The sequence below is a fragment of the Arachis ipaensis genome, chromosome B09 (genome assembly GCF_000816755.2).
Source record: "Arachis ipaensis cultivar K30076 chromosome B09, Araip1.1, whole genome shotgun sequence".
Classification (NCBI taxonomy): Eukaryota; Viridiplantae; Streptophyta; class Magnoliopsida; order Fabales; family Fabaceae; genus Arachis; species Arachis ipaensis.
In genome coordinates this window covers 135,703,386-135,713,918 of record NC_029793.2, presented here as the reverse complement: position 1 = coordinate 135,713,918, position 10,533 = coordinate 135,703,386, and positions in this window count along the sequence as shown.

Here is a 10,533-nt window from a genome sequence, read left to right as displayed (position 1 = left end):
TTGGATAGATACCTAGTGGAAAAGTCGGATGATCAAAGGAAGAGGAAAAGAGATGACGAAGGAGAACGGTAAGAACGTCCACCTCAAACTCCTGAAAGACATATACATATGATTAATGGGAGATTTGATGGAGGAGAAATTTTGAAATCATCATGAAAAAGGCATCTCAAAGAGGTATACCACATTGGGGAAGGTAACAACACTCTCAACGTACCAACCATCTCATTTAGGGGTGTTCGCAGTGCGGTTTGGTTCGGTTTTAAGGAAAAAAGTCATCCGATCCAAACGCTTAATTTATGTGCGGGGCGGTTTGGATTGGATGAACTTTTTTTGGAAATCTGATCCGATCCGATTACAAGCGGTTTTGATCAGTTTGGATCTGTGATTTTTTAAATAAAAAATAATAACTTAATTTATAGAGTTAATAATCCGTCTAACAATCCAACATAATTACAAAACATAAATCCCATAAAACATTATAAAGCAATATGTCCAAATATCCAACAATCCAACCTATTCAACAAGTCTTGAATAATAATTCTTCAACATAAAACAACTAAACAAGTCTCAATAACACAAAATTAAATAATATAACAAAGTCTTAATAAAAACATAACATAAAACACTCCAAGCTGAGAGGTGAAGCACCGATCACTAATCAGATTCATCACCAGAGTCTTCTTCATCTATTAGTTGATGAATTGGCTCAAGTTCTACAATAAAATATAATAAAATAAATATTAGTAACTTAAACATATTATCAAGTAGTAAAGTTAATCAATATATGTAGATAGAATAAAACATAATAATAAAGAACATTATCTTTCTCAAGTTTTTCAAATTCTTCAAAAGACTCCTCAAGGTCAATTGGCAATGAATTGGCTCGAAACTAATTTTGTGCACAAATCAAAGCTTCATAGTTTTTGGGGTAAGAGAGCTTCTATATTGATTAAGTACTCTACCTCCAGTGCTAAAGGCAGATTCAGAAGCAACCGTTGACACCAGCATAGCTAGAATATCCCTCGCAATTTAACTTAGAACAGGATATTTGTAATTGTTAAAGCTCACTTTCCACCAAGTTAAAATATCAAAACTACTTGGATCAACTGGTTTCTCCAAGGACTCCATGAGATATAAATCTACTTCATTTGTGTTGACACTCTCACTAGCTTGTACATCATTTTCAAATGCTGCTGCAAAGCAAACATCATCAAAGGCACTATCATCCATATCCGCATCTTAGCTGTGTTGTGCAGATTGGTGTGTTTGATCACCATTAAGAGCAACCCTATAGCTGTTAAACAAGCCATTGAATACTTCCTTCACCTTACCACATAAGAAATCAGCATCCTCCTTCTCAAACAACCTTTGAAAACTTCACTCAACAAACTTAATCTTATATCTAGGGTCAAATACCACAACAACAAAAATTATCATATTCATATTCCTCAAGTTACCCCAATATTTATCATACTTAGCCTTCATTTTTGTAGCCAAACCCTTAGGTAATATGTCATTACTATCAGCCCAAGTCTTCAAAGAACTAAGAATTGAACAAAAGTGATGAAAATATGAAAAAGATGTCACAAATGTAGAACCCGAGACTTCTTTTGTTACATCAGAAAAAATCTTCAAAAATCTCACAGAGCATCTTGCATTATCCCAATCTTCATTCTTTGGAATACTCCCTTGCATCATTACAAACTCAGCATCCCTCTCACTTAATCTCTTAAAGCCCTTTTGGAATTTTAAAGCACTATCAAGCATTATGTAAGTGGAATCCCACCTAGTGGGACATCTAATTGCACACAAGAGCAGTCTTGGATCCTAGCCTCTTTAATACAACTTTTAAACCTATCCATACGACTAGGAGAAGCACATACATATCTAACAATATTCCTAATATCACTAATTGAAGAATGCATATCTTTCAAACCATCATTCACCACCAAGTTCAAGATATGAGCACAACACCTAACATGCAAATGTTCACCTTTTAAAGGATGTGAATTCCAATCCTCCATTCTACCTTTCAAGTAACAAATGGCAACATTATTTGAACTAGTATTATCAACTGTGATGCTAAAGACTCTACTTATTCTCAAATTTAAAAGACATTTTTCTATCTTCTTACTAATTGTTTCACCTTTATGATTTTTGATGAGACAAAAGTTAAGAATTCTCTTTTTCAACTTCCAATCTTGATCAATAAAATGTACAGTGAGGCAAAGATAATTTAGATTTTGTACAGAAGTCCAACAATCAATGGTCAAACACACACTTTGATTTGAGTTTATAAAGACACTCTTCAACTTATGTTTTTCATTCATGAACAAGTTCCAACAATCCCTAGCAACTAATATCCTACCCGGAATATGGAGTTTTGGTTGCAAAACACTCATGAAATAACGAAACCCCTCTCCTTCGACAAATCTAAAAGGCAACTCACCTACGATTATCATTCTAGCAAAAGTTTGTCTACATAAACCAGGATCAAATGATACAGCAGTCAAACAATTACCCATCCTATTTTCTTCTTCTTTTTTAAGTTGCTGCATAACAAGTATTTTTTGTGTGGGATTAAGTGAATCTTTTGGAAATTTTTTACACTGACTCAACAAGTGACTTTTAAGATTGCTAGTACCATTTTTATGTGAATCAGCCGCATAAGATGCTCCACACTACTTACATATAGCCCTAGGTTTGGGACCACTTTCATCTTTTTTGAAATGCTCCCAAGTCCAAGATCTAGGTCTAACAGGTTTTTTAGTGTTACTTATACCTGGTTCCTCAGACTGGCCAGGATTATGTGACTCATCAGCAACATTTACTTTGCCTCTCCTCCTCTTAGATCTAGTTCTTTCATTGTTCTGATCACTGCGTGGTGGCGACAGCGGCAGCAGCGATGGTGGCTGCGTCTGCGTCTGTGTTTGTGGCTGCAACTGCGGCTGTAGCGGCGGCATTGACTTTGACTGTCCCGAAGATTTGACTAATTTAAAGTGGACATAGTAGCACTGGTGAATCCTGGCTCACTGCTTTGAACATCCTGTGATAACCAAAATCAGTTTATGTTATTTTAATATTTTTCTCAATTAATCAACATATTGAATATATACCAACATACACATTACAAAATAAGAATATTACCTCAAGATATGAAGTTGACATTGTTGACCTTCAAATTGGAAGCTAAAATCAACTGAACAAATATAAAATCTGCAAAAGTACAACACAAAATTTAACATAGCAGATTTTCAAAGATAACAAGAATAGATTGTCAAAAATAAGAAATTTGACATAACAGATTGTCAAAGTAACAAGAACATATTGACTTCAAGTTTAATACATTAACAAAAATAAAGGAGAAAACTATTTCTTTTTATTTTTAATAACAAAGTCATAAAAAAAACAGGGTTGGGGTGGTGCGTGGATATTATTATTATTATTATTATTATTATTATTATTATAACTATGGTTTGAAAATTAAAGACACATATATAATGTTGATTATTTGATGATTGAGCTTAAAATAGACTAAAAAATCGAGTGCACTTTGATATGATCATCATATAAAAAAAGTAAAAACTATTATGTTATCAAGAAGAGGTGGCGGCAGCGGCGTCACCAAGAAGAGGAGGCGGCAGAGGGTATCGTTGAGAAGAGGAGGCAGTGGACGGAGTCGGCGTATGACGGTGAGAGTGAGTGAGGTGTGTGTGAGTCTGTGAGGTATGATACGGTGACTCGGTGAAAGTGAGTGATAGTGAAGAGTTGTGAGAAGGGTTTCTTTCTTTAGGTTAGGCCATTAGGGTTTGTGTATGTTTGGGGAAAGGGAAATAAGTGTGTGCAGCACTGTGGGGAAAGGTAAGGGACTAAGGGAGTATGGTCGTATGGGTATTATTATTATATGTGGTTCAGTTTGGTTTGGTGGTGCAGAGTGGAACTACAAACCAAATCGAACCGCAATAAAACCAATTCAAAATCCAAAAAAACATTCAAAATTGAGCTGTTTGGATCAGTGCGGTTTCACTGTTTTTTTTTTTTTGAATGATCTGGATCTAAACACCCCTAATCTCATTTACTAAAGAAGATGCTCAAGGTATAACACTTGGCCATGATGACCCAGTGGTGATAACAATGATCTTCGTCAATGCAAACCTTCATAGAACACTAGTGGATCGAGGCCGCTCGGCAAATATGCTATTTCAACTCGCATTTTATAAGCTCAGATTGAAAGTAAAGGATCTAAAGGCGTACCTGGATGACTTCTTCGGGCTAGGCGACGTGCCGATCCGACCTCTCGGGTAAATCTCTCTATACACTTTGGAAAGGGCACAAAGTCAAGAACGTTAAGCATCGACTATATTGTGGTTAACGTCATGTCAACATACAATGCCCTAATAGGTCGGACGACCTTAAACCGACTTGCAACAGTTGTCTCTATACCCTATCTGTGCATGAAGTTCACCACTGCAGAAGGAATTGCCACCATAAAGGGGGATAAAAAACTAGCATTTAAATGTTATAATGAAAACCTTACTTTAAAAGGCAGTCTGGGGGAAAAGGAAGTCAACCTGAAGGAAAGGTAGAAGAAGTACAAATTGGAGATCACCCTAAAAAAATAATAAATATAGGGGGCCAATCTGGAAGGAGATCTGAAAGAACAGCTCTTTGACCTCCTAAGACAAAATTTCGACCTCTTTGCTTGGAAAGTCTCCGACATGCCTAGTATAGATCCTGACCTGATGTCTCACAAGCTCGTCATCTATCCGGGTTCCAGACCTATTCAACAAAAGGATCTAAAACTCGGACCTGAGTGGACACCGGTCGTGGAAGAACAAGTGCAAGGCTTATTAGAAGCAGGATTCATAAGAGAGGTAAAGTTTCCATTGTGGTTGGCGAACATGATCCTGGTAAAGAAGCAGAATGAAAAGTGGAGAATGTGTATAGACTACACAGACCTCAATAAAGTTTACCCCAAGGATCCATACCCTCTCCTGAGCATTGACGCTCTGGTCAACTCAGCCTTAGGTTATCGGTACCTGTCCTTTATGGACGCCTATTCGGGATACAATCAAATCCCGATGTATAAGCCAGACCAAGAAAATACCTCTTTCATCACTCCAAAGGCTAACTATTGTTATGTAGTAATACCATTGAGATTAAAGAATTCCGGAATCACATACCAGCAACTGATGAACAAGGTATTTTTTCCCCACATAGGGAAACTTATGGAGGTATATGTGGACGACATGTTTGTTAAAAGTTAAAACCAAGGTCAACTCAACACTCTTGTCCGACCTCTTCGAGGTGTTTTATACAATAAGAATGAAATGAGGCTAAACCCCTCAAAATACACCTTCACAGTAGAGGTGAAAAAATTCTTAGGCTTCATGCTAACTCAAAGAGGCATAAAGGCAAACCCGAACAAGTGTAGAGCTATACTAGACATGAAGAGCCCGATCTGTCTTAAAGAAGTTTAACAATTAAATGGAAGGTTGGCAGCACTATCCAGATTTCTAGCAGGGTTATCATTGAAATCACTACCCCTATACTCGATCCTCAGAAAAGGAAAGCAATTTAGATGCTCTCTAGAATTCGAACAAGCCTTTCAAGACTTCAAAGCCTTTCTGGGTCAACCCTCCATACTTATCCGACCTATAGCAGGAGAAGAGTTCGTCCTCCACCTAGCAGTGGCAAGCCGAGCTATAGCTTCAGCCTTGATCAGAGGACAATAACCTATCTACTTTGTCAACAAAGCTTTACAAATAGTAGAATTGAACTATCAAAAGATGAAAAAGTTCGCGTATGCTCTTATCCTCACCTCTTGAAGGCTTCGGCCTTATTTTCAGGCTCACACTATAAAGGTTTGTACTAACCAACCAATGAAATACAATCTACAAAAGACGGACCTAGTGTAAAAGATGTTGCAGTGGGCTGTAGAACTACCCAAGTTCGATTTGAAGTATAAAATTTGGACAACAATCAAACCTCAATATCTTTCCAACTTCGTAGCTGAATAAATTGAAAGTCGGAGAAGCCTAACAATATGGAGCTTATACCTGGATGGGTCATCCAATAAGGCCGACAGTGAAGCATGTGTCATCCTGAAAAGTGAGCAAGGAACTCGGATAAAACTCTCATTAAAGTTTGAGTTTTCATCTTCCAATAATCAAGCAGAATATGAAGCCTTGCTTGCTGGTTTAAAGCTGGCTAAAGAAGTGGGGGCAAAAAGGTTGATAGTGTCCAGTGACTCCTAAGTGGTAACTTCACAAATTAATAGCACTTATCAAGACAAAGACTCCAATATGAAGAAATACCTAGACGAAGCACGGGAACAATTAGCACAGTTCTCGGAAGGAGAGGTCCGACACATAACTCGGGAATCAACGCCCGAGTAGATGTCCTATCCAAGTTAACCAGAACTAAGTTAGGGGGCAACAATAGGAGCCTCATCCAGGAAACCCTCCATCGCCATCAATAGCAAAGGAAGATGACAACTCAGACATAATAGCTATAATCAATCAGAATTTGGGGTGGATAACCCCCATAGTAAACTATCTTAAATTTGACGTCCTTCCTAGAAATAAAAATGAAGCTCGAAAACTCATAAGAGAAACACAAAATTACACATTGGTCCACAATATTTTATATAAAAGAGGAATATCAATACGTCTCTTAAAGTGCGTCCCGACTTCCAATATAAAGGAGGTTCTGGAGGGAGTACACAATGGCATATGTGAAAACTATTTGGGAGCCCGATCATTAGCCAAGAAGGTTATCCGGGCCGGCTTCTTTTAGCCAACCTTACAAAGAGAAGCGATTGAGTTCATTAAAAAGTATCCGCATTGTCAGAAGCATGCCAGTTTTCATGTTGCACCTCCTGAAGAGTTTATTAGCGTCACCTCACCATGGCCATTCACGAAATAGGGTCTCGATCTGCTCGGACCATTTCCTCAAGTTCCGAGACAAATCAAATACCTCACAATAGGAATCGACTACTTCACTAAGTGGATTGAGGCAGAACCACTAGCAAGTATTACTGCCCAGAGAAGTCGAAAGTTTCTCTACAAAAACATTGTCACAAGGTTTAGGGTTTTCTACTACATCACCGCAGAGAAAAAATACTGGCAAGCTTTCTAGGAATTAGCTTTTAATCATGTGGGTGAAACCGATAACAATAAAAGGTGTCCACTTAACCAATTTAAAATTATTAGTTTATTTCCCTTCTTAAAAAGTATTAAAAATTTAAATTCTATTTCAAAATTTAGAGTTACGACTTATTAGTTATTGGCTTGTCCACTTCCATTTAACTAACTCCCTTTGACGAAGTTTACTACTTGATCTAATAAAAAACCTTAGCGAACTACTAATAAAATCCTTGAGCCTAATGTTCGATTTATCCTATAGATGGCACTGTTTTGGATAATTCTACTCTTTATCAAAAGTTAGTTGGAGGTCTCGTCTACTTGACTGTCACCCGACCGGACATCGCCTATCCAGTTAATTTTTTTAGCCAGTTCCTATCAGCTTCTCGTACTACTCACTATGCGGCAGTTCTTCGCATTCTTTGCTACATCAAAGGTACCCTATTTCATGGCCTTTATTTTTCTATCCATTCATTTTTATCCCTTCAAGCGTACTCAAATGCTGATTGGGCTGGTGATCCCACTAATCGTCGTTCTACTACTAGTTATTGTTTGTTTTTTGGCGATGCTCTCATTTCTTGACGAGCTAAGAAGCAAAAGTTCACTGCTCAATCAAGCACAGAAGCTGAATACCGCGCTCTAGCTGACACCACCGATGAGGTTGTCTCGATTCGTTGGCTTCTTGCAGATTTGGGTGCTCCTCAGTCATCCCCAACCGATATTTTTTGTGACAATCGCAGTGCTTTCAGATTGCGCACAATGATGTGTTTCATGAACACACCCAACACATTGATATTGATTGTCATTTTGTTCAGCAACGTCTCCTTATTGATACTGTTCGCCTTGTTGCTATTGGAACTCTGGATCAGACTACTGATATCTTCACGAAGGCTCATCATCCTACTGGTTTTCAAATTCTACTATCTAAACTCAAGATGATATCTTTAGCTCCCACTTGAGTTTGAGAGGGGATGTTAGAGAATAATTAGTATCATTTATATTTATATAGAATATGTGTATATTAATTATAGAATTGTATGCTCTTATTACTTTGATTCTTCTATCACTTATATATACCCCTATGTATTGTATCTTTTTCACAGATTGAATAATACACTCTTCATATAACTTTCTTGTTTCTAATATTATTGTTGAAATTTCTCAAAATCCTTCATAAATATGTTTAGAAAAAATACTGAAGAGCTTTTTAGGAGTTTACTTTTAATCATGTGGGTAAAATTGGTAATAATAAAAGGTGTCCACTTAACCAAATTGAAAATTGTTAGTTTACTCACTTTCTTAAAAATTGTCAGAAATTTAAATTCTGCTTTAACAAAGCGTTAAATAAAATTTAGAGTTACGACTTATTAGTTATTGGCTCATCCACTTCCATTTAACTAACTTCTTTTGGCAATGTTTACTATTTGATCTAATAAAAAATCTAAGTAAACTACTAATAAATAGTTTAATTTAATTTATAGTACAAAATGATATACAAGTCAATGAGTAAATTAGTGTCTATATATATAAGAAAATTATTTTGTAGAAGGTGGGATAGGATAGAGATCGGTCCAGATATATCTGCAGGATAAGGTAGGGTACAGACTTAGGGTGTACTCTACCCTATCTGCACCTCATATATAACATACATTTTATAAGATTAGATATATAACGAAGGAGATGAGAGTTGAACCCACAACTTTCCTTATACAATGACTTGCAATAAGTGAACAATTACTAAACTAGTTAGTTAATTTAGTAATTTAGAGCACTTGTATATTTATAATAATATATATGTTTGTAATTTTATGTTGGATTTCTTTAAAATTTTATTATTTTTAATTTAAATTTAAATTTAATTTTTTATTTTATATTTTATTAATAGTATGAAATTTAGAATGATAAATTTTATATTTGCTTTAAAAAAATTTGATAAAATTTTTAATCCGTAAATAGGATTAGAGTAGGATTCAAATCCTACTTTACCCTAGCCATTGTCAGCCTAAATTTGTAAGGGTGTTAGGACGAAGAAAGTAGTAAAACAATGTGCAGCTACATACTCATAATAATAATGCTGTCTAAAGGTTGAGAATGAAAAGGACATAAATGGAAATAAAGAATAATGTGGTAATAGACTAACATATCGAACACCAAATTATTACGTTTTAACTTTACCGTACGTTAATTAAGATAAGAAAAGTTAACCTTATTCTTAGAAGTAGAGTAGAGTATTTGTGAAATTGCTAGACTAATTTCCTAATATACAAATTTCCGTAAGATACAAAACTATATGGAACATGTCATATATATCCTGGCCTAGCTTGTCATGTGCATAAATCTGTATGATAAGATATGGAAACCATACACATTAATACAGCTCAAAACAACAAGGATTTTAGATTTACAACGCAGAAAACCCTGAATATATATCAATCACACTTCACACTTCACACACATGCTTATTGATTATCTCCATGATAGTGATTGATGATAATATATGCCAAAGATTCTTCTCTAATTTGGACTGACACATCACATCGCCGTATATATACTTCTAGAGAGTAGAGGAAGGAGACACTGCTTCTTAGATCCAAGAGAATAATAATATTATCTCATCTCTCATATATAGATTCCAAGGAAAACTCATGAAATCAAAGTTCGCATATTCTTATTGGTTCATTAATTAGTGAACATAATTAGAGTGTGTATTTCTATCATACATGACATAACGTAACGTTTTGTTGGTAGGTCATAAAATCTCTAGCTATATCCATCAGACCATCACTATACAAATATTACACTACAATAATATAGATTTTTTTTAGGGTTATAATGTGTAAAAGAAAATTAAAATTTGTCAAAAAAATAAATTTTGACACTATTTTAACTATGAAAATATGTTAATAAAAGTTTTGTCAAAAATAGTATTTTTAACATATAAGTGATTGTGAAAAAAATTTAAATCTTATTTTGATAAATATTGACTGTCAAAAATAATTTATTAGAAAATTTTGAGAACATATTTTTTATGATACTTATTAATTGTCAAAAATATTATTTATTTTGACACTTATTGACTATAAAATATTCTCAACAAAAAATTTTAACAAAGAATGAGATGAGATCTTGAAACTAAAAAATAACTTGAGATTTTGAAGATAAAGAATGAGTAGTAATCATAAACTGAGAGCAGTGTAATGTCAAAATTAACAGAGTCAAAGAAGAAGAAAAATAGTGGAGTAAATTGAAAACAAATGAGTGTCAAAATTGATGAGTAATTTTCTACGGTCAAATTATTCATCAAGAAAATATAGAAAATTTGACATTTATGATATTTGTCAAAAATATATATTAATTTTGACATTTAATTATGGTGTTAAAAAATAAA